Below are 27,000 nucleotides of genomic sequence, written 5' to 3'. Positions count from 1 at the left end.
TTTGAACAATTCAAAAATATCAAAAGACATTTCAAACCCTGTTTCTTTCAAATGAATAAAAACAGAATGAAAAACAGTGTCACGGCATCTTTTCGGCTTGTATAGCTTTGAGCAGAAAGAACAAAAGCATTGCATACCGGGATCTTGGAGACATCATCATTTTTCGATTCATCCAATTTCATGAGGGCTTAAATTCAGCTTTTCATTGCTAGTGGTGCAATGGGTCATGTGCTCGACTGCCGATCTGAAGTTTCTAGGTCCAGGTCCTGGCATGCTCCAAAGAGATTCAACGTCATAAATAGGTTAATGTGTTATTCAAAAAAAAAAAAGCCAATTTCCCCAACCAGATAGAATGGGCCACATTCTTACCTACATATTGGCAGCAATTTGACTTTTACAATGAAAAAATGGGCTGGGAATAAGGATTTTAAAGCAAGCGTCCTTTCTTGTTGGACGTCATTGAATGAAGGTCCATACATAAAGTGGAGGGCTAGTGGCGCAATGGATAATGCGTCTGACTACGGATCAGAAGATTCTAGGTTCGACTCCTGGCTAGCTCGTAAAATTTTAAAATGCCAAAACAAGTATGTTGGGTTATTATTCCGAAGAATAACATGCACCACCCCTAGATACTCTAAAGGTAGTCAATTGAGATTCACAATGAGCAATAGAGGTTGAACAAGGAATTTAAAGGGGTGATAGCATTCTATTTTACTTTTCCTTTTGCTTTAGACTGTTAAATGACGTATGTAGACATGTTTCAAGTCTGCTAAGGGAGAAAAATCTGACCACGGCTCAGAAGATTCCAGGTTCGACTCCTGGCTAGCTCGCAAAATTTCAAAATGCCAAAAAAAAGTATGTTGGCTTATTAATCCAAAGAATAACATGCACCGCCCCTAAATACTCTAAAGGTAGACATTTGAGATTCACAATGAACATTAGAGGAAGGAACAAGGAATTTAAAGGGGTGATATCATTCTACATTACTTTTCCCTTTGCTTTAGACTGTTAAATGACGTATGTAGACATGTTTTAAGTCTGCAAAGCGAGAAAAATCTAAGCCCGATCCATGGGGAGTATTCGTTCCCACCGAGTACGAATACTCTCCCAGGCTAGCCGCAATGTTTACATTTTCTTGGGGGTGTTAGTTGCCGACTCACGCGCAAAGCGTTTGACCAATAGCAACAGAGTGGGTGTGCTGACCAATCACAGCAGTCTGGGCTACTCGGGAGGGCGGCCTTAAAGCGACATGAAACAAAAACGGACGTTTCTGAAAGATGCAGGAATTGGTTTGGCAGATATTAACAGTTTGAGAACAAAAACGGGTATTTTTACAATACTGGCTGTTAACCCTATTCTAGTAATCCCCCCAATTGCAATTGTAAACCCTGAGAATGCATAAAAGGGGATTTTTAAGGCAAGCAACCTTTCTTATTGGAGGAATTTGAATGAAGGTGTTCACCAATACCCCAGGGCTAGTGGGGCAATGGGTATCGCGTCTTTCCAGGTTTGACTCCTGCCTTGCTCGAATGTTTTTTAAAAGGCCCAAAAACTGATGTTGTGTTATTATACCAAAGAACACCATTAACTATCCCTAAGTAACCCTGCATAAGTTTTTTGAACAATTCAAAAATATCAAAAGACATTTCAAACCCTGTTTCTTTCAAATGAATAAAAACAGAATGAAAAACAGTGTCACGGCATCTTTTCGGCTTGTATAGCTTTGAGCAGAAAGAACAAAAGCATTGCATACCGGGATCTTGGAGACATCATCATTTTTCGATTCATCCAATTTCATGAGGGCTTAAATTCAGCTTTTCATTGCTAGTGGTGCAATGGGTCATGTGCTCGACTGCCGATCTGAAGTTTCTAGGTCCAGGTCCTGGCATGCTCCAAAGAGATTCAACGTCATAAATAGGTAAATGTGTTATTCAAAAAAAAAAAAGCCAATTTCCCCAACCAGATAGAATGGGCCACATTCTTACCTACATATTGGCAGCAATTTGACTTTTACAATGAAAAAATGGGCTGGGAATAAGGATTTTAAAGCAAGCGTCCTTTCTTGTTGGACGTGATTGAATGAAGGTCCATACATAAAGTGGAGGGCTAGTGGCGCAATGGATAACGCGTCTGACTACGGATCAGAAGATTCTAGGTTCGACTCCTGGCTAGCTCGCAAAATTTTAAAATGCCAAAACAAGTATGTTGGGTTATTATTCCGAAGAATAACATGCACCACCCCTAGATACTCTAAAGGTAGTCAATTGAGATTCACAATGAGCAATAGAGGTTGAACAAGGAATTTAAAGGGGTGATAGCATTCTATTTTACTTTTCCTTTTGCTTTAGACTGTTAAATGACGTATGTAGACATGTTTCAAGTCTGCTACGGGAGAAAAATCTGACCACGGCTCAGAAGATTCCAGGTTCGACTCCTGGCTAGCTCGCAAAATTTCAAAATGCCAAAAAAAAGTATGTTGGCTTATTAATCCAAAGAATAACATGCACCGCCCCTAAATACTCTAAAGGTAGACATTTGAGATTCACAATGAACAATAGAGGAAGGAACAAGGAATTTAAAGGGGTGATATCATTCTATATTACTTTTCCCTTTGCTTTAGACTGTTAAATGACGTATGTAGACATGTTTTAAGTCTGCAAAGCGAGAAAAATCTAAGCCCGATCCATGGGGAGTATTCGTTCCCACCGAGTACGAATACTCTCCCAGGCTAGCCGCAATGTTTACATTTTCTTGGGGGTGTTAGTTGCCGACTCACGCGCAAAGCGTTTGACCAATAGCAACAGAGTGGGTGTGCTGACCAATCACAGCAGTCTTGGCTTCTCGGGAGGGGGGCCTTAAAGCGCCATGAAACAAAAACGGACGTTTCTGAAAGATGCAGGAATTGGTTTGGCAGATATTAACAGTTTGAGAACAAAAACGGGTATTTTTACAATACTGGCTGTTAACCCTATTCTAGTAATCCCCCCAATTGCAATTGTAAACCCTGAGAATGCATAAAAGGGGATTTTTAAGGCAAGCAACCTTTCTTATTGGAGGAATTTGAATGAAGGTGTTCACCAATACCCCAGGGCTAGTGGGGCAATGGGTATCGCGTCTTTCCAGGTTTGACTCCTGCCTTGCTCGAATGTTTTTTAAAAGGCCCAAAAACTGATGTTGTGTTATTATACCAAAGAACACCATTAACTATCCCTAAGTAACCCTGCGTAAGTTTTTTGAACAATTCAAAAATATCAAAAGACATTTCAAACCCTGTTTCTTTCAAATGAATAAAAACAGAATGAAAAACAGTGTCACGGCATCTTTTCGGCTTGTATAGCTTTGAGCAGAAAGAACAAAAGCATTGCATACCGGGATCTTGGAGACATCATCATTTTTCGATTCATCCAATTTCATGAGGGCTTAAATTCAGCTTTTCATTGCTAGTGGTGCAATGGGTCATGTGCTCGACTGCCGATCTGAAGTTTCTAGGTCCAGGTCCTGGCATGCTCCAAAGAGATTCAACGTCATAAATAGGTTAATGTGTTATTCAAAAAAAAAAAAGCCAATTTCCCCAACCAGATAGAATGGGCCACATTCTTACCTACATATTGGCAGCAATTTGACTTTTACAATGAAAAAATGGGCTGGGAATAAGGATTTTAAAGCAAGCGTCCTTTCTTGTTGGACGTCATTGAATGAAGGTCCATACATAAAGTGGAGGGCTAGTGGCGCAATGGATAACGCGTCTGACTACGGATCAGAAGATTCTAGGTTCGACTCCTGGCTAGCTCGTAAAATTTTAAAATGCCAAAACAAGTATGTTGGGTTATTATTCCGAAGAATAACATGCACCACCCCTAGATACTCTAAAGGTAGTCAATTGAGATTCACAATGAGCAATAGAGGTTGAACAAGGAATTTAAAGGGGTGATAGCATTCTATTTTACTTTTCCTTTTGCTTTAGACTGTTAAATGACGTATGTAGACATGTTTCAAGTCTGCTAAGGGAGAAAAATCTGACCACGGCTCAGAAGATTCCAGGTTCGACTCCTGGCTAGCTCGCAAAATTTCAAAATGCCAAAAAAAAGTATGTTGGCTTATTAATCCAAAGAATAACATGCACCGCCCCTAAATACTCTAAAGGTAGACATTTGAGATTCACAATGAACATTAGAGGAAGGAACAAGGAATTTAAAGGGGTGATATCATTCTACATTACTTTTCCCTTTGCTTTAGACTGTTAAATGACGTATGTAGACATGTTTTAAGTCTGCAAAGCGAGAAAAATCTAAGCCCGATCCATGGGGAGTATTCGTTCCCACCGAGTACGAATACTCTCCCAGGCTAGCCGCAATGTTTACATTTTCTTGGGGGTGTTAGTTGCCGACTCACGCGCAAAGCGTTTGACCAATAGCAACAGAGTGGGTGTGCTGACCAATCACAGCAGTCTGGGCTACTCGGGAGGGCGGCCTTAAAGCGACATGAAACAAAAACGGACGTTTCTGAAAGATGCAGGAATTGGTTTGGCAGATATTAACAGTTTGAGAACAAAAACGGGTATTTTTACAATACTGGCTGTTAACCCTATTCTAGTAATCCCCCCAATTGCAATTGTAAACCCTGAGAATGCATAAAAGGGGATTTTTAAGGCAAGCAACCTTTCTTATTGGAGGAATTTGAATGAAGGTGTTCACCAATACCCCAGGGCTAGTGGGGCAATGGGTATCGCGTCTTTCCAGGTTTGACTCCTGCCTTGCTCGAATGTTTTTTAAAAGGCCCAAAAACTGATGTTGTGTTATTATACCAAAGAACACCATTAACTATCCCTAAGTAACCCTGCATAAGTTTTTTGAACAATTCAAAAATATCAAAAGACATTTCAAACCCTGTTTCTTTCAAATGAATAAAAACAGAATGAAAAACAGTGTCACGGCATCTTTTCGGCTTGTATAGCTTTGAGCAGAAAGAACAAAAGCATTGCATACCGGGATCTTGGAGACATCATCATTTTTCGATTCATCCAATTTCATGAGGGCTTAAATTCAGCTTTTCATTGCTAGTGGTGCAATGGGTCATGTGCTCGACTGCCGATCTGAAGTTTCTAGGTCCAGGTCCTGGCATGCTCCAAAGAGATTCAACGTCATAAATAGGTAAATGTGTTATTCAAAAAAAAAAAAGCCAATTTCCCCAACCAGATAGAATGGGCCACATTCTTACCTACATATTGGCAGCAATTTGACTTTTACAATGAAAAAATGGGCTGGGAATAAGGATTTTAAAGCAAGCGTCCTTTCTTGTTGGACGTCATTGAATGAAGGTCCATACATAAAGTGGAGGGCTAGTGGCGCAATGGATAACGCGTCTGACTACGGATCAGAAGATTCTAGGTTCGACTCCTGGCTAGCTCGCAAAATTTTAAAATGCCAAAACAAGTATGTTGGGTTATTATTCCGAAGAATAACATGCACCACCCCTAGATACTCTAAAGGTAGTCAATTGAGATTCACAATGAGCAATAGAGGTTGAACAAGGAATTTAAAGGGGTGATAGCATTCTATTTTACTTTTCCTTTTGCTTTAGACTGTTAAATGACGTATGTAGACATGTTTCAAGTCTGCTACGGGAGAAAAATCTGACCACGGCTCAGAAGATTCCAGGTTCGACTCCTGGCTAGCTCGCAAAATTTCAAAATGCCAAAAAAAAGTATGTTGGCTTATTAATCCAAAGAATAACATGCACCGCCCCTAAATACTCTAAAGGTAGACATTTGAGATTCACAATGAACAATAGAGGAAGGAACAAGGAATTTAAAGGGGTGATATCATTCTATATTACTTTTCCCTTTGCTTTAGACTGTTAAATGACGTATGTAGACATGTTTTAAGTCTGCAAAGCGAGAAAAATCTAAGCCCGATCCATGGGGAGTATTCGTTCCCACCGAGTACGAATACTCTCCCAGGCTAGCCGCAATGTTTACATTTTCTTGGGGGTGTTAGTTGCCGACTCACGCGCAAAGCGTTTGACCAATAGCAACAGAGTGGGTGTGCTGACCAATCACAGCAGTCTTGGCTTCTCGGGAGGGGGGCCTTAAAGCGCCATGAAACAAAAACGGACGTTTCTGAAAGATGCAGGAATTGGTTTGGCAGATATTAACAGTTTGAGAACAAAAACGGGTATTTTTACAATACTGGCTGTTAACCCTATTCTAGTAATCCCCCCAATTGCAATTGTAAACCCTGAGAATGCATAAAAGGGGATTTTTAAGGCAAGCAACCTTTCTTATTGGAGGAATTTGAATGAAGGTGTTCACCAATACCCCAGGGCTAGTGGGGCAATGGGTATCGCGTCTTTCCAGGTTTGACTCCTGCCTTGCTCGAATGTTTTTTAAAAGGCCCAAAAACTGATGTTGTGTTATTATACAAAAGAACACCATTAACTATCCCTAAGTAACCCTGCATAAGTTTTTTGAACAATTCAAAAATATCAAAAGACATTTCAAACCCTGTTTCTTTCAAATGAATAAAAACAGAATGAAAAACAGTGTCACGGCATCTTTTCGGCTTGTATAGCTTTGAGCAGAAAGAACAAAAGCATTGCATACCGGGATCTTGGAGACATCATCATTTTTCGATTCATCCAATTTCATGAGGGCTTAAATTCAGCTTTTCATTGCTAGTGGTGCAATGGGTCATGTGCTCGACTGCCGATCTGAAGTTTCTAGGTCCAGGTCCTGGCATGCTCCAAAGAGATTCAACGTCATAAATAGGTAAATGTGTTATTCAAAAAAAAAAAAGGCAATTTCCCCAACCAGATAGAATGGGCCACATTCTTACCTACATATTGGCAGCAATTTGACTTTTACAATGAAAAAATGGGCTGGGAATAAGGATTTTAAAGCAAGCGTCCTTTCTTGTTGGACGTCATTGAATGAAGGTCCATACATAAAGTGGAGGGCTAGTGGCGCAATGGATAACGCGTCTGACTACGGATCAGAAGATTCTAGGTTAGACTCCTGGCTAGCTCGCAAAATTTTAAAATGCCAAAACAAGTATGTTGGGTTATTATTCCGAAGAATAACATGCACCACCCCTAGATACTCTAAAGGTAGTCAATTGAGATTCACAATGAGCAATAGAGGTTGAACAAGGAATTTAAAGGGGTGATAGCATTCTATTTTACTTTTCCTTTTGCTTTAGACTGTTAAATGACGTATGTAGACATGTTTCAAGTCTGCTAAGGGAGAAAAATCTGACCACGGCTCAGAAGATTCCAGGTTCGACTCCTGGCTAGCTCGCAAAATTTCAAAATGCCAAAAAAAAGTATGTTGGCTTATTAATCCAAAGAATAACATGCACCGCCCCTAAATACTCTAAAGGTAGGCATTTGAGATTCACAATGCACAATAGAGGAAGGAACAAGGAATTTAAAGGGGTGATATCATTCTATATTACTTTTCCCTTTGCTTTAGACTGTTAAATGACGTATGTAGACATGTTTTAAGTCTGCAAAGCGAGAAAAATCTAAGCCCGATCCATGGGGAGTATTCGTTCCCACCGAGTACGAATACTCTCCCAGGCTAGCCGCAATGTTTACATTTTCTTGGGGGTGTTAGTTGCCGACTCACGCGCAAAGCGTTTGACCAATAGCAACAGAGTGGGTGTGCTGACCAATCACAGCAGTCTTGGCTTCTCGGAAGGGGGGCCTTAAAGCGCCATGAAACAAAAACGGACGTTTCTGAAAGATGCAGGAATTGGTTTGGCAGATATTAACAGTTTGAGAACAAAAACGGGTATTTTTACAATACTGGCTGTTAACCCTATTCTAGTAATCCCCCCAATTGCAATTGTAAACCCTGAGAATGCATAAAAGGGGATTTTTAAGGCAAGCAACCTTTCTTATTGGAGGAATTTGAATGAAGGTGTTCACCAATACCCCAGGGCTAGTGGGGCAATGGGTATCGCGTCTTTCCAGGTTTGACTCCTGCCTTGCTCGAATGTTTTTTAAAAGGCCCCAAAACTGATGTTGTGTTATTATACCAAAGAACACCATTAACTATCCCTAAGTAACCCTGCATAAGTTTTTTGAACAATTCAAAAATATCAAAAGACATTTCAAACCCTGTTTCTTTCAAAGGAACAAAAACAGAATGAAAAACAGTGTCACGGCATCTTTTCGGCTTGTATAGCTTTGAGCAGAAAGAACAAAAGCATTGCATACCGGGATCTTGGAGACATCATCATTTTTCGATTCATCCAATTTCATGAGGGCTTAAATTCAGCTTTTCATTGCTAGTGGTGCAATGGGTCATGTGCTCGACTGCCGATCTGAAGTTTCTAGGTCCAGGTCCTGGCATGCTCCAAAGAGATTCAACGTCATAAATAGGTTAATGTGTTATTCAAAAAAAAAAAAGCCAATTTCCCCAACCAGATAGAATGGGCCACATTCTTACCTACATATTGGCAGCAATTTGACTTTTACAATGAAAAAATGGGCTGGGAATAAGGATTTTAAAGCAAGCGTCCTTTCTTGTTGGACGTCATTGAATGAAGGTCCATACATAAAGTGGAGGGCTAGTGGCGCAATGGATAACGCGTCTGACTACGGATCAGAAGATTCTAGGTTCGACTCCTGGCTAGCTCGCAAAATTTTAAAATGCCAAAACAAGTATGTTGGGTTATTATTCCGAAGAATAACATGCACCACCCCTAGATACTCTAAAGGTAGTCAATTGAGATTCACAATGAGCAATAGAGGTTGAACAAGGAATTTAAAGGGGTGATAGCATTCTATTTTACTTTTCCTTTTGCTTTAGACTGTTAAATGACGTATGTAGACATGTTTCAAGTCTGCTAAGGGAGAAAAATCTGACCACGGCTCAGAAGATTCCAGGTTCGACTCCTGGCTAGCTCGCAAAATTTCAAAATGCCAAAAAAAAGTATGTTGGCTTATTAATCCAAAGAATAACATGCACCGCCCCTAAATACTCTAAAGGTAGACATTTGAGATTCACAATGAACATTAGAGGAAGGAACAAGGAATTTAAAGGGGTGATATCATTCTACATTACTTTTCCCTTTGCTTTAGACTGTTAAATGACGTATGTAGACATGTTTTAAGTCTGCAAAGCGAGAAAAATCTAAGCCCGATCCATGGGGAGTATTCGTTCCCACCGAGTACGAATACTCTCCCAGGCTAGCCGCAATGTTTACATTTTCTTGGGGGTGTTAGTTGCCGACTCACGCGCAAAGCGTTTGACCAATAGCAACAGAGTGGGTGTGCTGACCAATCACAGCAGTCTGGGCTACTCGGGAGGGCGGCCTTAAAGCGACATGAAACAAAAACGGACGTTTCTGAAAGATGCAGGAATTGGTTTGGCAGATATTAACAGTTTGAGAACAAAAACGGGTATTTTTACAATACTGGCTGTTAACCCTATTCTAGTAATCCCCCCAATTGCAATTGTAAACCCTGAGAATGCATAAAAGGGGATTTTTAAGGCAAGCAACCTTTCTTATTGGAGGAATTTGAATGAAGGTGTTCACCAATACCCCAGGGCTAGTGGGGCAATGGGTATCGCGTCTTTCCAGGTTTGACTCCTGCCTTGCTCGAATGTTTTTTAAAAGGCCCAAAAACTGATGTTGTGTTATTATACCAAAGAACACCATTAACTATCCCTAAGTAACCCTGCATAAGTTTTTTGAACAATTCAAAAATATCAAAAGACATTTCAAACCCTGTTTCTTTCAAATGAATAAAAACAGAATGAAAAACAGTGTCACGGCATCTTTTCGGCTTGTATAGCTTTGAGCAGAAAGAACAAAAGCATTGCATACCGGGATCTTGGAGACATCATCATTTTTCGATTCATCCAATTTCATGAGGGCTTAAATTCAGCTTTTCATTGCTAGTGGTGCAATGGGTCATGTGCTCGACTGCCGATCTGAAGTTTCTAGGTCCAGGTCCTGGCATGCTCCAAAGAGATTCAACGTCATAAATAGGTAAATGTGTTATTCAAAAAAAAAAAAAGCCAATTTCCCCAACCAGATAGAATGGGCCACATTCTTACCTACATATTGGCAGCAATTTGACTTTTACAATGAAAAAATGGGCTGGGAATAAGGATTTTAAAGCAAGCGTCCTTTCTTGTTGGACGTGATTGAATGAAGGTCCATACATAAAGTGGAGGGCTAGTGGCGCAATGGATAACGCGTCTGACTACGGATCAGAAGATTCTAGGTTCGACTCCTGGCTAGCTCGCAAAATTTTAAAATGCCAAAACAAGTATGTTGGGTTATTATTCCGAAGAATAACATGCACCACCCCTAGATACTCTAAAGGTAGTCAATTGAGATTCACAATGAGCAATAGAGGTTGAACAAGGAATTTAAAGGGGTGATAGCATTCTATTTTACTTTTCCTTTTGCTTTAGACTGTTAAATGACGTATGTAGACATGTTTCAAGTCTGCTACGGGAGAAAAATCTGACCACGGCTCAGAAGATTCCAGGTTCGACTCCTGGCTAGCTCGCAAAATTTCAAAATGCCAAAAAAAAGTATGTTGGCTTATTAATCCAAAGAATAACATGCACCGCCCCTAAATACTCTAAAGGTAGACATTTGAGATTCACAATGAACAATAGAGGAAGGAACAAGGAATTTAAAGGGGTGATATCATTCTATATTACTTTTCCCTTTGCTTTAGACTGTTAAATGACGTATGTAGACATGTTTTAAGTCTGCAAAGCGAGAAAAATCTAAGCCCGATCCATGGGGAGTATTCGTTCCCACCGAGTACGAATACTCTCCCAGGCTAGCCGCAATGTTTACATTTTCTTGGGGGTGTTAGTTGCCGACTCACGCGCAAAGCGTTTGACCAATAGCAACAGAGTGGGTGTGCTGACCAATCACAGCAGTCTTGGCTTCTCGGGAGGGGGGCCTTAAAGCGCCATGAAACAAAAACGGACGTTTCTGAAAGATGCAGGAATTGGTTTGGCAGATATTAACAGTTTGAGAACAAAAACGGGTATTTTTACAATACTGGCTGTTAACCCTATTCTAGTAATCCCCCCAATTGCAATTGTAAACCCTGAGAATGCATAAAAGGGGATTTTTAAGGCAAGCAACCTTTCTTATTGGAGGAATTTGAATGAAGGTGTTCACCAATACCCCAGGGCTAGTGGGGCAATGGGTATCGCGTCTTTCCAGGTTTGACTCCTGCCTTGCTCGAATGTTTTTTAAAAGGCCCAAAAACTGATGTTGTGTTATTATACCAAAGAACACCATTAACCATCCCTAAGTAACCCTGCATAAGTTTTTTGAACAATTCAAAAATATCAAAAGACATTTCAAACCCTGTTTCTTTCAAATGAATAAAAACAGAATGAAAAACAGTGTCACGGCATCTTTTCGGCTTGTATAGCTTTGAGCAGAAAGAACAAAAGCATTGCATACCGGGATCTTGGAGACATCATCATTTTTCGATTCATCCAATTTCATGAGGGCTTAAATTCAGCTTTTCATTGCTAGTGGTGCAATGGGTCATGTGCTCGACTGCCGATCTGAAGTTTCTAGGTCCAGGTCCTGGCATGCTCCAAAGAGATTCAACGTCATAAATAGGTAAATGTGTTATTAAAAAAAAAAAAAGCCAATTTCCCCAACCAGATAGAATGGGCCACATTCTTACCTACATATTGGCAGCAATTTGACTTTTACAATGAAAAAATGGGCTGGGAATAAGGATTTTAAAGCAAGCGTCCTTTCTTGTTGGACGTGATTGAATGAAGGTCCATACATAAAGTGGAGGGCTAGTGGCGCAATGGATAACGCGTCTGACTACGGCTCAGAAGATTCCAGGTTCGACTCCTGGCTAGCTCGCAAAATTTCAAAATGCCAAAAAAAAGTATGTTGGCTTATTAATCCAAAGAATAACATGCACCGCCCCTAAATACTCTAAAGGTAGACATTTGAGATTCACAATGAACAATAGAGGAAGGAACAAGGAATTTAAAGGGGTGATATCATTCTATATTACTTTTCCCTTTGCTTTAGACTGTTAAATGACGTATGTAGACATGTTTTAAGTCTGCAAAGCGAGAAAAATCTAAGCCCGATCCATGGGGAGTATTCGTTCCCACCGAGTACGAATACTCTCCCAGGCTAGCCGCAATGTTTACATTTTCTTGGGGGTGTTAGTTGCCGACTCACGCGCAAAGCGTTTGACCAATAGCAACAGAGTGGGTGTGCTGACCAATCACAGCAGTCTTGGCTTCTCGGGAGGGGGGCCTTAAAGCGCCATGAAACAAAAACGGACGTTTCTGAAAGATGCAGGAATTGGTTTGGCAGATATTAACAGTTTGAGAACAAAAACGGGTATTTTTACAATACTGGCTGTTAACCCTATTCTAGTAATCCCCCCAATTGCAATTGTAAACCCTGAGAATGCATAAAAGGGGATTTTTAAGGCAAGCAACCTTTCTTATTGGAGGAATTTGAATGAAGGTGTTCACCAATACCCCAGGGCTAGTGGGGCAATGGGTATCGCGTCTTTCCAGGTTTGACTCCTGCCTTGCTCGAATGTTTTTTAAAAGGCCCAAAAACTGATGTTGTGTTATTATACCAAAGAACACCATTAACTATCCCTAAGTAACCCTGCATAAGTTTTTTGAACAATTCAAAAATATCAAAAGACATTTCAAACCCTGTTTCTTTCAAATGAATAAAAACAGAATGAAAAACAGTGTCACGGCATCTTTTCGGCTTGTATAGCTTTGAGCAGAAAGAACAAAAGCATTGCATACCGGGATCTTGGAGACATCATCATTTTTCGATTCATCCAATTTCATGAGGGCTTAAATTCAGCTTTTCATTGCTAGTGGTGCAATGGGTCATGTGCTCGACTGCCGATCTGAAGTTTCTAGGTCCAGGTCCTGGCATGCTCCAAAGAGATTCAACGTCATAAATAGGTAAATGTGTTATTCAAAAAAAAAAAAGCCAATTTCCCCAACCAGATAGAATGGGCCACATTCTTACCTACATATTGGCAGCAATTTGACTTTTACAATGAAAAAATGGGCTGGGAATAAGGATTTTAAAGCAAGCGTCCTTTCTTGTTGGACGTGATTGAATGAAGGTCCATACATAAACTGGAGGGCTAGTGGCGCAATGGATAACGCGTCTGACTACGGATCAGAAGATTCTAGGTTCGACTCCTGGCTAGCTCGCAAAATTTTAAAATGCCAAAACAAGTATGTTGGGTTATTATTCCGAAGAATAACATGCACCACCCCTAGATACTCTAAAGGTAGTCAATTGAGATTCACAATGAGCAATAGAGGTTGAACAAGGAATTTAAAGGGGTGATAGCATTCTATTTTACTTTTCCTTTTGCTTTAGACTGTTAAATGACGTATGTAGACATGTTTCAAGTCTGCTACGGGAGAAAAATCTGACCACGGCTCAGAAGATTCCAGGTTCGACTCCTGGCTAGCTCGCAAAATTTCAAAATGCCAAAAAAAAGTATGTTGGCTTATTAATCCAAAGAATAACATGCACCGCCCCTAAATACTCTAAAGGTAGACATTTGAGATTCACAATGAACAATAGAGGAAGGAACAAGGAATTTAAAGGGGTGATATCATTCTATATTACTTTTCCCTTTGCTTTAGACTGTTAAATGACGTATGTAGACATGTTTTAAGTCTGCAAAGCGAGAAAAATCTAAGCCCGATCCATGGGGAGTATTCGTTCCCACCGAGTACGAATACTCTCCCAGGCTAGCCGCAATGTTTACATTTTCTTGGGGGTGTTAGTTGCCGACTCACGCGCAAAGCGTTTGACCAATAGCAACAGAGTGGGTGTGCTGACCAATCACAGCAGTCTTGGCTTCTCGGGAGGGGGGCCTTAAAGCGCCATGAAACAAAAACGGACGTTTCTGAAAGATGCAGGAATTGGTTTGGCAGATATTAACAGTTTGAGAACAAAAACGGGTATTTTTACAATACTGGCTGTTAACCCTATTCTAGTAATCCCCCCAATTGCAATTGTAAACCCTGAGAATGCATAAAAGGGGATTTTTAAGGCAAGCAACCTTTCTTATTGGAGGAATTTGAATGAAGGTGTTCACCAATACCCCAGGGCTAGTGGGGCAATGGGTATCGCGTCTTTCCAGGTTTGACTCCTGCCTTGCTCGAATGTTTTTTAAAAGGCCCAAAAACTGATGTTGTGTTATTATACCAAAGAACACCATTAACCATCCCTAAGTAACCCTGCATAAGTTTTTTGAACAATTCAAAAATATCAAAAGACATTTCAAACCCTGTTTCTTTCAAATGAATAAAAACAGAATGAAAAACAGTGTCACGGCATCTTTTCGGCTTGTATAGCTTTGAGCAGAAAGAACAAAAGCATTGCATACCGGGATCTTGGAGACATCATCATTTTTCGATTCATCCAATTTCATGAGGGCTTAAATTCAGCTTTTCATTGCTAGTGGTGCAATGGGTCATGTGCTCGACTGCCGATCTGAAGTTTCTAGGTCCAGGTCCTGGCATGCTCCAAAGAGATTCAACGTCATAAATAGGTAAATGTGTTATTAAAAAAAAAAAAAGCCAATTTCCCCAACCAGATAGAATGGGCCACATTCTTACCTACATATTGGCAGCAATTTGACTTTTACAATGAAAAAATGGGCTGGGAATAAGGATTTTAAAGCAAGCGTCCTTTCTTGTTGGACGTCATTGAATGAAGGTCCATACATAAACTGGAGGGCTAGTGGCGCAATGGATAACGCGTCTGACTACGGATCAGAAGATTCTAGGTTCGACTCCTGGCTAGCTCGCAAAATTTTAAAATGCCAAAACAAGTATGTTGGGTTATTATTCCGAAGAATAACATGCACCACCCCTAGATACTCTAAAGGTAGTCAATTGAGATTCACAATGAGCAATAGAGGTTGAACAAGGAATTTAAAGGGGTGATAGCATTCTATTTTACTTTTCCTTTTGCTTTAGACTGTTAAATGACGTATGTAGACATGTTTCAAGTCTGCTACGGGAGAAAAATCTGACCACGGCTCAGAAGATTCCAGGTTCGACTCCTGGCTAGCTCGCAAAATTTCAAAATGCCAAAAAAAAGTATGTTGGCTTATTAATCCAAAGAATAACATGCACCGCCCCTAAATACTCTAAAGGTAGACATTTGAGATTCACAATGAACAATAGAGGAAGGAACAAGGAATTTAAAGGGGTGATATCATTCTATATTACTTTTCCCTTTGCTTTAGACTGTTAAATGACGTATGTAGACATGTTTTAAGTCTGCAAAGCGAGAAAAATCTAAGCCCGATCCATGGGGAGTATTCGTTCCCACCGAGTACGAATACTCTCCCAGGCTAGCCGCAATGTTTACATTTTCTTGGGGGTGTTAGTTGCCGACTCACGCGCAAAGCGTTTGACCAATAGCAACAGAGTGGGTGTGCTGACCAATCACAGCAGTCTTGGCTTCTCGGGAGGGGGGCCTTAAAGCGCCATGAAACAAAAACGGACGTTTCTGAAAGATGCAGGAATTGGTTTGGCAGATATTAACAGTTTGAGAACAAAAACGGGTATTTTTACAATACTGGCTGTTAACCCTATTCTAGTAATCCCCCCAATTGCAATTGTAAACCCTGAGAATGCATAAAAGGGGATTTTTAAGGCAAGCAACCTTTCTTATTGGAGGAATTTGAATGAAGGTGTTCACCAATACCCCAGGGCTAGTGGGGCAATGGGTATCGCGTCTTTCCAGGTTTGACTCCTGCCTTGCTCGAATGTTTTTTAAAAGGCCCAAAAACTGATGTTGTGTTATTATACCAAAGAACACCATTAACTATCCCTAAGTAACCCTGCATAAGTTTTTTGAACAATTCAAAAATATCAAAAGACATTTCAAACCCTGTTTCTTTCAAATGAATAAAAACAGAATGAAAAACAGTGTCACGGCATCTTTTCGGCTTGTATAGCTTTGAGCAGAAAGAACAAAAGCATTGCATACCGGGATCTTGGAGACATCATCATTTTTCGATTCATCCAATTTCATGAGGGCTTAAATTCAGCTTTTCATTGCTAGTGGTGCAATGGGTCATGTGCTCGACTGCCGATCTGAAGTTTCTAGGTCCAGGTCCTGGCATGCTCCAAAGAGATTCAACGTCATAAATAGGTAAATGTGTTATTCAAAAAAAAAAAAGCCAATTTCCCCAACCAGATAGAATGGGCCACATTCTTACCTACATATTGGCAGCAATTTGACTTTTACAATGAAAAAATGGGCTGGGAATAAGGATTTTAAAGCAAGCGTCCTTTCTTGTTGGACGTCATTGAATGAAGGTCCATACATAAATTGGAGGGCTAGTGGCGCAATGGATAACGCGTCTGACTACGGATCAGAAGATTCTAGGTTCGACTCCTGGCTAGCTCGCAAAATTTTAAAATGCCAAAACAAGTATGTTGGGTTATTATTCCGAAGAATAACATGCACCACCCCTAGATACTCTAAAGGTAGTCAATTGAGATTCACAATGAGCAATAGAGGTTGAACAAGGAATTTAAAGGGGTGATAGCATTCTATTTTACTTTTCCTTTTGCTTTAGACTGTTAAATGACGTATGTAGACATGTTTCAAGTCTGCTAAGGGAGAAAAATCTGACCACGGCTCAGAAGATTCCAGGTTCGACTCCTGGCTAGCTCGCAAAATTTCAAAATGCCAAAAAAAAGTATGTTGGCTTATTAATCCAAAGAATAACATGCACCGCCCCTAAATACTCTAAAGGTAGACATTTGAGATTCACAATGAACATTAGAGGAAGGAACAAGGAATTTAAAGGGGTGATATCATTCTACATTACTTTTCCCTTTGCTTTAGACTGTTAAATGACGTATGTAGACATGTTTTAAGTCTGCAAAGCGAGAAAAATCTAAGCCCGATCCATGGGGAGTATTCGTTCCCACCGAGTACGAATACTCTCCCAGGCTAGCCGCAATGTTTACATTTTCTTGGGGGTGTTAGTTGCCGACTCACGCGCAAAGCGTTTGACCAATAGCAACAGAGTGGGTGTGCTGACCAATCACAGCAGTCTGGGCTACTCGGGAGGGCGGCCTTAAAGCGACATGAAACAAAAACGGACGTTTCTGAAAGATGCAGGAATTGGTTTGGCAGATATTAACAGTTTGAGAACAAAAACGGGTATTTTTACAATACTGGCTGTTAACCCTATTCTAGTAATCCCCCCAATTGCAATTGTAAACCCTGAGAATGCATAAAAGGGGATTTTTAAGGCAAGCAACCTTTCTTATTGGAGGAATTTGAATGAAGGTGTTCACCAATACCCCAGGGCTAGTGGGGCAATGGGTATCGCGTCTTTCCAGGTTTGACTCCTGCCTTGCTCGAATGTTTTTTAAAAGGCCCAAAAACTGATGTTGTGTTATTATACCAAAGAACACCATTAACTATCCCTAAGTAACCCTGCATAAGTTTTTTGAACAATTCAAAAATATCAAAAGACATTTCAAACCCTGTTTCTTTCAAATGAATAAAAACAGAATGAAAAACAGTGTCACGGCATCTTTTCGGCTTGTATAGCTTTGAGCAGAAAGAACAAAAGCATTGCATACCGGGATCTTGGAGACATCATCATTTTTCGATTCATCCAATTTCATGAGGGCTTAAATTCAGCTTTTCATTGCTAGTGGTGCAATGGGTCATGTGCTCGACTGCCGATCTGAAGTTTCTAGGTCCAGGTCCTGGCATGCTCCAAAGAGATTCAACGTCATAAATAGGTAAATGTGTTATTCAAAAAAAAAAAAGCCAATTTCCCCAACCAGATAGAATGGGCCACATTCTTACCTACATATTGGCAGCAATTTGACTTTTACAATGAAAAAATGGGCTGGGAATAAGGATTTTAAAGCAAGCGTCCTTTCTTGTTGGACGTGATTGAATGAAGGTCCATACATAAACTGGAGGGCTAGTGGCGCAATGGATAACGCGTCTGACTACGGATCAGAAGATTCTAGGTTCGACTCCTGGCTAGCTCGCAAAATTTTAAAATGCCAAAACAAGTATGTTGGGTTATTATTCCGAAGAATAACATGCACCACCCCTAGATACTCTAAAGGTAGTCAATTGAGATTCACAATGAGCAATAGAGGTTGAACAAGGAATTTAAAGGGGTGATAGCATTCTATTTTACTTTTCCTTTTGCTTTAGACTGTTAAATGACGTATGTAGACATGTTTCAAGTCTGCTACGGGAGAAAAATCTGACCACGGCTCAGAAGATTCCAGGTTCGACTCCTGGCTAGCTCGCAAAATTTCAAAATGCCAAAAAAAAGTATGTTGGCTTATTAATCCAAAGAATAACATGCACCGCCCCTAAATACTCTAAAGGTAGACATTTGAGATTCACAATGAACAATAGAGGAAGGAACAAGGAATTTAAAGGGGTGATATCATTCTATATTACTTTTCCCTTTGCTTTAGACTGTTAAATGACGTATGTAGACATGTTTTAAGTCTGCAAAGCGAGAAAAATCTAAGCCCGATCCATGGGGAGTATTCGTTCCCACCGAGTACGAATACTCTCCCAGGCTAGCCGCAATGTTTACATTTTCTTGGGGGTGTTAGTTGCCGACTCACGCGCAAAGCGTTTGACCAATAGCAACAGAGTGGGTGTGCTGACCAATCACAGCAGTCTTGGCTTCTCGGGAGGGGGGCCTTAAAGCGCCATGAAACAAAAACGGACGTTTCTGAAAGATGCAGGAATTGGTTTGGCAGATATTAACAGTTTGAGAACAAAAACGGGTATTTTTACAATACTGGCTGTTAACCCTATTCTAGTAATCCCCCCAATTGCAATTGTAAACCCTGAGAATGCATAAAAGGGGATTTTTAAGGCAAGCAACCTTTCTTATTGGAGGAATTTGAATGAAGGTGTTCACCAATACCCCAGGGCTAGTGGGGCAATGGGTATCGCGTCTTTCCAGGTTTGACTCCTGCCTTGCTCGAATGTTTTTTAAAAGGCCCAAAAACTGATGTTGTGTTATTATACCAAAGAACACCATTAACCATCCCTAAGTAACCCTGCATAAGTTTTTTGAACAATTCAAAAATATCAAAAGACATTTCAAACCCTGTTTCTTTCAAATGAATAAAAACAGAATGAAAAACAGTGTCACGGCATCTTTTCGGCTTGTATAGCTTTGAGCAGAAAGAACAAAAGCATTGCATACCGGGATCTTGGAGACATCATCATTTTTCGATTCATCCAATTTCATGAGGGCTTAAATTCAGCTTTTCATTGCTAGTGGTGCAATGGGTCATGTGCTCGACTGCCGATCTGAAGTTTCTAGGTCCAGGTCCTGGCATGCTCCAAAGAGATTCAACGTCATAAATAGGTAAATGTGTTATTAAAAAAAAAAAAAGCCAATTTCCCCAACCAGATAGAATGGGCCACATTCTTACCTACATATTGGCAGCAATTTGACTTTTACAATGAAAAAATGGGCTGGGAATAAGGATTTTAAAGCAAGCGTCCTTTCTTGTTGGACGTCATTGAATGAAGGTCCATACATAAAGTGGAGGGCTAGTGGCGCAATGGATAACGCGTCTGACTACGGATCAGAAGATTCTAGGTTCGACTCCTGGCTAGCTCGCAAAATTTTAAAATGCCAAAACAAGTATGTTGGGTTATTATTCCGAAGAATAACATGCACCACCCCTAGATACTCTAAAGGTAGTCAATTGAGATTCACAATGAGCAATAGAGGTTGAACAAGGAATTTAAAGGGGTGATAGCATTCTATTTTACTTTTCCTTTTGCTTTAGACTGTTAAATGACGTATGTAGACATGTTTCAAGTCTGCTACGGGAGAAAAATCTGACCACGGCTCAGAAGATTCCAGGTTCGACTCCTGGCTAGCTCGCAAAATTTCAAAATGCCAAAAAAAAGTATGTTGGCTTATTAATCCAAAGAATAACATGCACCGCCCCTAAATACTCTAAAGGTAGACATTTGAGATTCACAATGAACAATAGAGGAAGGAACAAGGAATTTAAAGGGGTGATATCATTCTATATTACTTTTCCCTTTGCTTTAGACTGTTAAATGACGTATGTAGACATGTTTTAAGTCTGCAAAGCGAGAAAAATCTAAGCCCGATCCATGGGGAGTATTCGTTCCCACCGAGTACGAATACTCTCCCAGGCTAGCCGCAATGTTTACATTTTCTTGGGGGTGTTAGTTGCCGACTCACGCGCAAAGCGTTTGACCAATAGCAACAGAGTGGGTGTGCTGACCAATCACAGCAGTCTTGGCTTCTCGGGAGGGGGGCCTTAAAGCGCCATGAAACAAAAACGGACGTTTCTGAAAGATGCAGGAATTGGTTTGGCAGATATTAACAGTTTGAGAACAAAAACGGGTATTTTTACAATACTGGCTGTTAACCCTATTCTAGTAATCCCCCCAATTGCAATTGTAAACCCTGAGAATGCATAAAAGGGGATTTTTAAGGCAAGCAACCTTTCTTATTGGAGGAATTTGAATGAAGGTGTTCACCAATACCCCAGGGCTAGTGGGGCAATGGGTATCGCGTCTTTCCAGGTTTGACTCCTGCCTTGCTCGAATGTTTTTTAAAAGGCCCAAAAACTGATGTTGTGTTATTATACCAAAGAACACCATTAACTATCCCTAAGTAACCCTGCATAAGTTTTTTGAACAATTCAAAAATATCAAAAGACATTTCAAACCCTGTTTCTTTCAAATGAATAAAAACAGAATGAAAAACAGTGTCACGGCATCTTTTCGGCTTGTATAGCTTTGAGCAGAAAGAACAAAAGCATTGCATACCGGGATCTTGGAGACATCATCATTTTTCGATTCATCCAATTTCATGAGGGCTTAAATTCAGCTTTTCATTGCTAGTGGTGCAATGGGTCATGTGCTCGACTGCCGATCTGAAGTTTCTAGGTCCAGGTCCTGGCATGCTCCAAAGAGATTCAACGTCATAAATAGGTAAATGTGTTATTCAAAAAAAAAAAAGCCAATTTCCCCAACCAGATAGAATGGGCCACATTCTTACCTACATATTGGCAGCAATTTGACTTTTACAATGAAAAAATGGGCTGGGAATAAGGATTTTAAAGCAAGCGTCCTTTCTTGTTGGACGTCATTGAATGAAGGTCCATACATAAATTGGAGGGCTAGTGGCGCAATGGATAACGCGTCTGACTACGGATCAGAAGATTCTAGGTTCGACTCCTGGCTAGCTCGCAAAATTTTAAAATGCCAAAACAAGTATGTTGGGTTATTATTCCGAAGAATAACATGCACCACCCCTAGATACTCTAAAGGTAGTCAATTGAGATTCACAATGAGCAATAGAGGTTGAACAAGGAATTTAAAGGGGTGATAGCATTCTATTTTACTTTTCCTTTTGCTTTAGACTGTTAAATGACGTATGTAGACATGTTTCAAGTCTGCTAAGGGAGAAAAATCTGACCACGGCTCAGAAGATTCCAGGTTCGACTCCTGGCTAGCTCGCAAAATTTCAAAATGCCAAAAAAAAGTATGTTGGCTTATTAATCCAAAGAATAACATGCACCGCCCCTAAATACTCTAAAGGTAGACATTTGAGATTCACAATGAACATTAGAGGAAGGAACAAGGAATTTAAAGGGGTGATATCATTCTACATTACTTTTCCCTTTGCTTTAGACTGTTAAATGACGTATGTAGACATGTTTTAAGTCTGCAAAGCGAGAAAAATCTAAGCCCGATCCATGGGGAGTATTCGTTCCCACCGAGTACGAATACTCTCCCAGGCTAGCCGCAATGTTTACATTTTCTTGGGGGTGTTAGTTGCCGACTCACGCGCAAAGCGTTTGACCAATAGCAACAGAGTGGGTGTGCTGACCAATCACAGCAGTCTGGGCTACTCGGGAGGGCGGCCTTAAAGCGACATGAAACAAAAACGGACGTTTCTGAAAGATGCAGGAATTGGTTTGGCAGATATTAACAGTTTGAGAACAAAAACGGGTATTTTTACAATACTGGCTGTTAACCCTATTCTAGTAATCCCCCCAATTGCAATTGTAAACCCTGAGAATGCATAAAAGGGGATTTTTAAGGCAAGCAACCTTTCTTATTGGAGGAATTTGAATGAAGGTGTTCACCAATACCCCAGGGCTAGTGGGGCAATGGGTATCGCGTCTTTCCAGGTTTGACTCCTGCCTTGCTCGAATGTTTTTTAAAAGGCCCAAAAACTGATGTTGTGTTATTATACCAAAGAACACCATTAACTATCCCTAAGTAACCCTGCATAAGTTTTTTGAACAATTCAAAAATATCAAAAGACATTTCAAACCCTGTTTCTTTCAAATGAATAAAAACAGAATGAAAAACAGTGTCACGGCATCTTTTCGGCTTGTATAGCTTTGAGCAGAAAGAACAAAAGCATTGCATACCGGGATCTTGGAGACATCATCATTTTTCGATTCATCCAATTTCATGAGGGCTTAAATTCAGCTTTTCATTGCTAGTGGTGCAATGGGTCATGTGCTCGACTGCCGATCTGAAGTTTCTAGGTCCAGGTCCTGGCATGCTCCAAAGAGATTCAACGTCATAAATAGGTAAATGTGTTATTCAAAAAAAAAAAAGCCAATTTCCCCAACCAGATAGAATGGGCCACATTCTTACCTACATATTGGCAGCAATTTGACTTTTACAATGAAAAAATGGGCTGGGAATAAGGATTTTAAAGCAAGCGTCCTTTCTTGTTGGACGTAATTGAATGAAGGTCCATACATAAAGTGGAGGGCTAGTGGCGCAATGGATAACGCGTCTGACTACGGATCAGAAGATTCTAGGTTCGACTCCTGGCTAGCTCGCAAAATTTTAAAATGCCAAAACAAGTATGTTGGGTTATTATTCCGAAGAATAACATGCACCACCCCTAGATACTCTAAAGGTAGTCAATTGAGATTCACAATGAGCAATAGAGGTTGAACAAGGAATTTAAAGGGGTGATAGCATTCTATTTTACTTTTCCTTTTGCTTTAGACTGTTAAATGACGTATGTAGACATGTTTCAAGTCTGCTACGGGAGAAAAATCTGACCACGGCTCAGAAGATTCCAGGTTCGACTCCTGGCTAGCTCGCAAAATTTCAAAATGCCAAAAAAAAGTATGTTGGCTTATTAATCCAAAGAATAACATGCACCGCCCCTAAATACTCTAAAGGTAGACATTTGAGATTCACAATGAACAATAGAGGAAGGAACAAGGAATTTAAAGGGGTGATATCATTCTATATTACTTTTGCTTTAGACTGTTAAATGACGTATGTAGACATGTTTTAAGTCTGCAAAGCGAGAAAAATCTAAGCCCGATCCATGGGGAGTATTCGTTCCCACCGAGTACGAATACTCTCCCAGGCTAGCCGCAATGTTTACATTTTCTTGGGGGTGTTAGTTGCCGACTCACGCGCAAAGCGTTTGACCAATAGCAACAGAGTGGGTGTGCTGACCAATCACAGCAGTCTTGGCTTCTCGGGAGGGGGGCCTTAAAGCGCCATGAAACAAAAACGGACGTTTCTGAAAGATGCAGGAATTGGTTTGGCAGATATTAACAGTTTGAGAACAAAAACGGGTATTTTTACAATACTGGCTGTTAACCCTATTCTAGTAATCCCCCCAATTGCAATTGTAAACCCTGAGAATGCATAAAAGGGGATTTTTAAGGCAAGCAACCTTTCTTATTGGAGGAATTTGAATGAAGGTGTTCACCAATACCCCAGGGCTAGTGGGGCAATGGGTATCGCGTCTTTCCAGGTTTGACTCCTGCCTTGCTCGAATGTTTTTTAAAAGGCCCAAAAACTGATGTTGTGTTATTATACCAAAGAACACCATTAACTATCCCTAAGTAACCCTGCATAAGTTTTTTGAACAATTCAAAAATATCAAAAGACATTTCAAACCCTGTTTCTTTCAAATGAATAAAAACAGAATGAAAAACAGTGTCACGGCATCTTTTCGGCTTGTATAGCTTTGAGCAGAAAGAACAAAAGCATTGCATACCGGGATCTTGGAGACATCATCATTTTTCGATTCATCCAATTTCATGAGGGCTTAAATTCAGCTTTTCATTGCTAGTGGTGCAAAGGGTCATGTTCTCGACTGCCGATCTGAAGATTCTAGGTCCAGGTCCTGGCATGCTCCAAAGAGATTCAACGTCATAAATAGGTAAATGTGTTATTCAAAAAAAAAAAAGGCAATTTCCCCAACCAGATAGAATGGGCCACATTCTTACCTACATATTGGCAGCAATTTGACTTTTACAATGAAAAAATGGGCTGGGAATAAGGATTTTAAAGCAAGCGTCCTTTCTTGTTGGACGTCATTGAATGAAGGTCCATACATAAAGTGGAGGGCTAGTGGCGCAATGGATAACGCGTCTGACTACGGATCAGAAGATTCTAGGTTAGACTCCTGGCTAGCTCGCAAAATTTTAAAATGCCAAAACAAGTATGTTGGGTTATTATTCCGAAGAATAACATGCACCACCCCTAGATACTCTAAAGGTAGTCAATTGAGATTCACAATGAGCAATAGAGGTTGAACAAGGAATTTAAAGGGGTGATAGCATTCTATTTTACTTTTCCTTTTGCTTTAGACTGTTAAATGACGTATGTAGACATGTTTCAAGTCTGCTAAGGGAGAAAAATCTGACCACGGCTCAGAAGATTCCAGGTTCGACTCCTGGCTAGCTCGCAAAATTTCAAAATGCCAAAAAAAAGTATGTTGGCTTATTAATCCAAAGAATAACATGCACCGCCCCTAAATACTCTAAAGGCAGGCATTTGAGATTCACAATGCACAATAGAGGAAGGAACAAGGAATTTAAAGGGGTGATATCATTCTATATTACTTTTCCCTTTGCTTTAGACTGTTAAATGACGTATGTAGACATGTTTTAAGTCTGCAAAGCGAGAAAAATCTAAGCCCGATCCATGGGGAGTATTCGTTCCCACCGAGTACGAATACTCTCCCAGGCTAGCCGCAATGTTTACATTTTCTTGGGGGTGTTAGTTGCCGACTCACGCGCAAAGCGTTTGACCAATAGCAACAGAGTGGGTGTGCTGACCAATCACAGCAGTCTTGGCTTCTCGGAAGGGGGGCCTTAAAGCGCCATGAAACAAAAACGGACGTTTCTGAAAGATGCAGGAATTGGTTTGGCAGATATTAACAGTTTGAGAACAAAAACGGGTATTTTTACAATACTGGCTGTTAACCCTATTCTAGTAATCCCCCCAATTGCAATTGTAAACCCTGAGAATGCATAAAAGGGGATTTTTAAGGCAAGCAACCTTTCTTATTGGAGGAATTTGAATGAAGGTGTTCACCAATACCCCAGGGCTAGTGGGGCAATGGGTATCGCGTCTTTCCAGGTTTGACTCCTGCCTTGCTCGAATGTTTTTTAAAAGGCCCCAAAACTGATGTTGTGTTATTATACCAAAGAACACCATTAACTATCCCTAAGTAACCCTGCATAAGTTTTTTGAACAATTCAAAAATATCAAAAGACATTTCAAACCCTGTTTCTTTCAAATGAATAAAAACAGAATGAAAAACAGTGTCACGGCATCTTTTCGGCTTGTATAGCTTTGAGCAGAAAGAACAAAAGCATTGCATACCGGGATCTTGGAGACATCATCATTTTTCGATTCATCCAATTTCATGAGGGCTTAAATTCAGCTTTTCATTGCTAGTGGTGCAATGGGTCATGTGCTCGACTGCCGATCTGAAGTTTCTAGGTCCAGGTCCTGGCATGCTCCAAAGAGATTCAACGTCATAAATAGGTTAATGTGTTATTCAAAAAAAAAAAAGCCAATTTCCCCAACCAGATAGAATGGGCCACATTCTTACCTACATATTGGCAGCAATTTGACTTTTACAATGAAAAAATGGGCTGGGAATAAGGATTTTAAAGCAAGCGTCCTTTCTTGTTGGACGTCATTGAATGAAGGTCCATACATAAAGTGGAGGGCTAGTGGCGCAATGGATAACGCGTCTGACTACGGATCAGAAGATTCTAGGTTCGACTCCTGGCTAGCTCGCAAAATTTTAAAATGCCAAAACAAGTATGTTGGGTTATTATTCCGAAGAATAACATGCACCACCCCTAGATACTCTAAAGGTAGTCAATTGAGATTCACAATGAGCAATAGAGGTTGAACAAGGAATTTAAAGGGGTGATAGCATTCTATTTTACTTTTCCTTTTGCTTTAGACTGTTAAATGACGTATGTAGACATGTTTCAAGTCTGCTACGGGAGAAAAATCTGACCACGGCTCAGAAGATTCCAGGTTCGACTCCTGGCTAGCTCGCAAAATTTCAAAATGCCAAAAAAAAGTATGTTGGCTTATTAATCCAAAGAATAACATGCACCGCCCCTAAATACTCTAAAGGTAGACATTTGAGATTCACAATGAACAATAGAGGAAGGAACAAGGAATTTAAAGGGGTGATATCATTCTATATTACTTTTGCTTTAGACTGTTAAATGACGTATGTAGACATGTTTTAAGTCTGCAAAGCGAGAAAAATCTAAGCCCGATCCATGGGGAGTATTCGTTCCCACCGAGTACGAATACTCTCCCAGGCTAGCCGCAATGTTTACATTTTCTTGGGGGTGTTAGTTGCCGACTCACGCGCAAAGCGTTTGACCAATAGCAACAGAGTGGGTGTGCTGACCAATCACAGCAGTCTTGGCTTCTCGGGAGGGGGGCCTTAAAGCGCCATGAAACAAAAACGGACGTTTCTGAAAGATGCAGGAATTGGTTTGGCAGATATTAACAGTTTGAGAACAAAAACGGGTATTTTTACAATACTGGCTGTTAACCCTATTCTAGTAATCCCCCCAATTGCAATTGTAAACCCTGAGAATGCATAAAAGGGGATTTTTAAGGCAAGCAA

Source organism: Pollachius pollachius, assembly GCF_949987615.1.
Source record: "Pollachius pollachius genome assembly, chromosome: 15".
In the NCBI taxonomy this organism is placed as follows: domain Eukaryota; kingdom Metazoa; phylum Chordata; class Actinopteri; order Gadiformes; family Gadidae; genus Pollachius; species Pollachius pollachius.
Note: the sequence above shows the minus strand (reverse complement) of the source record.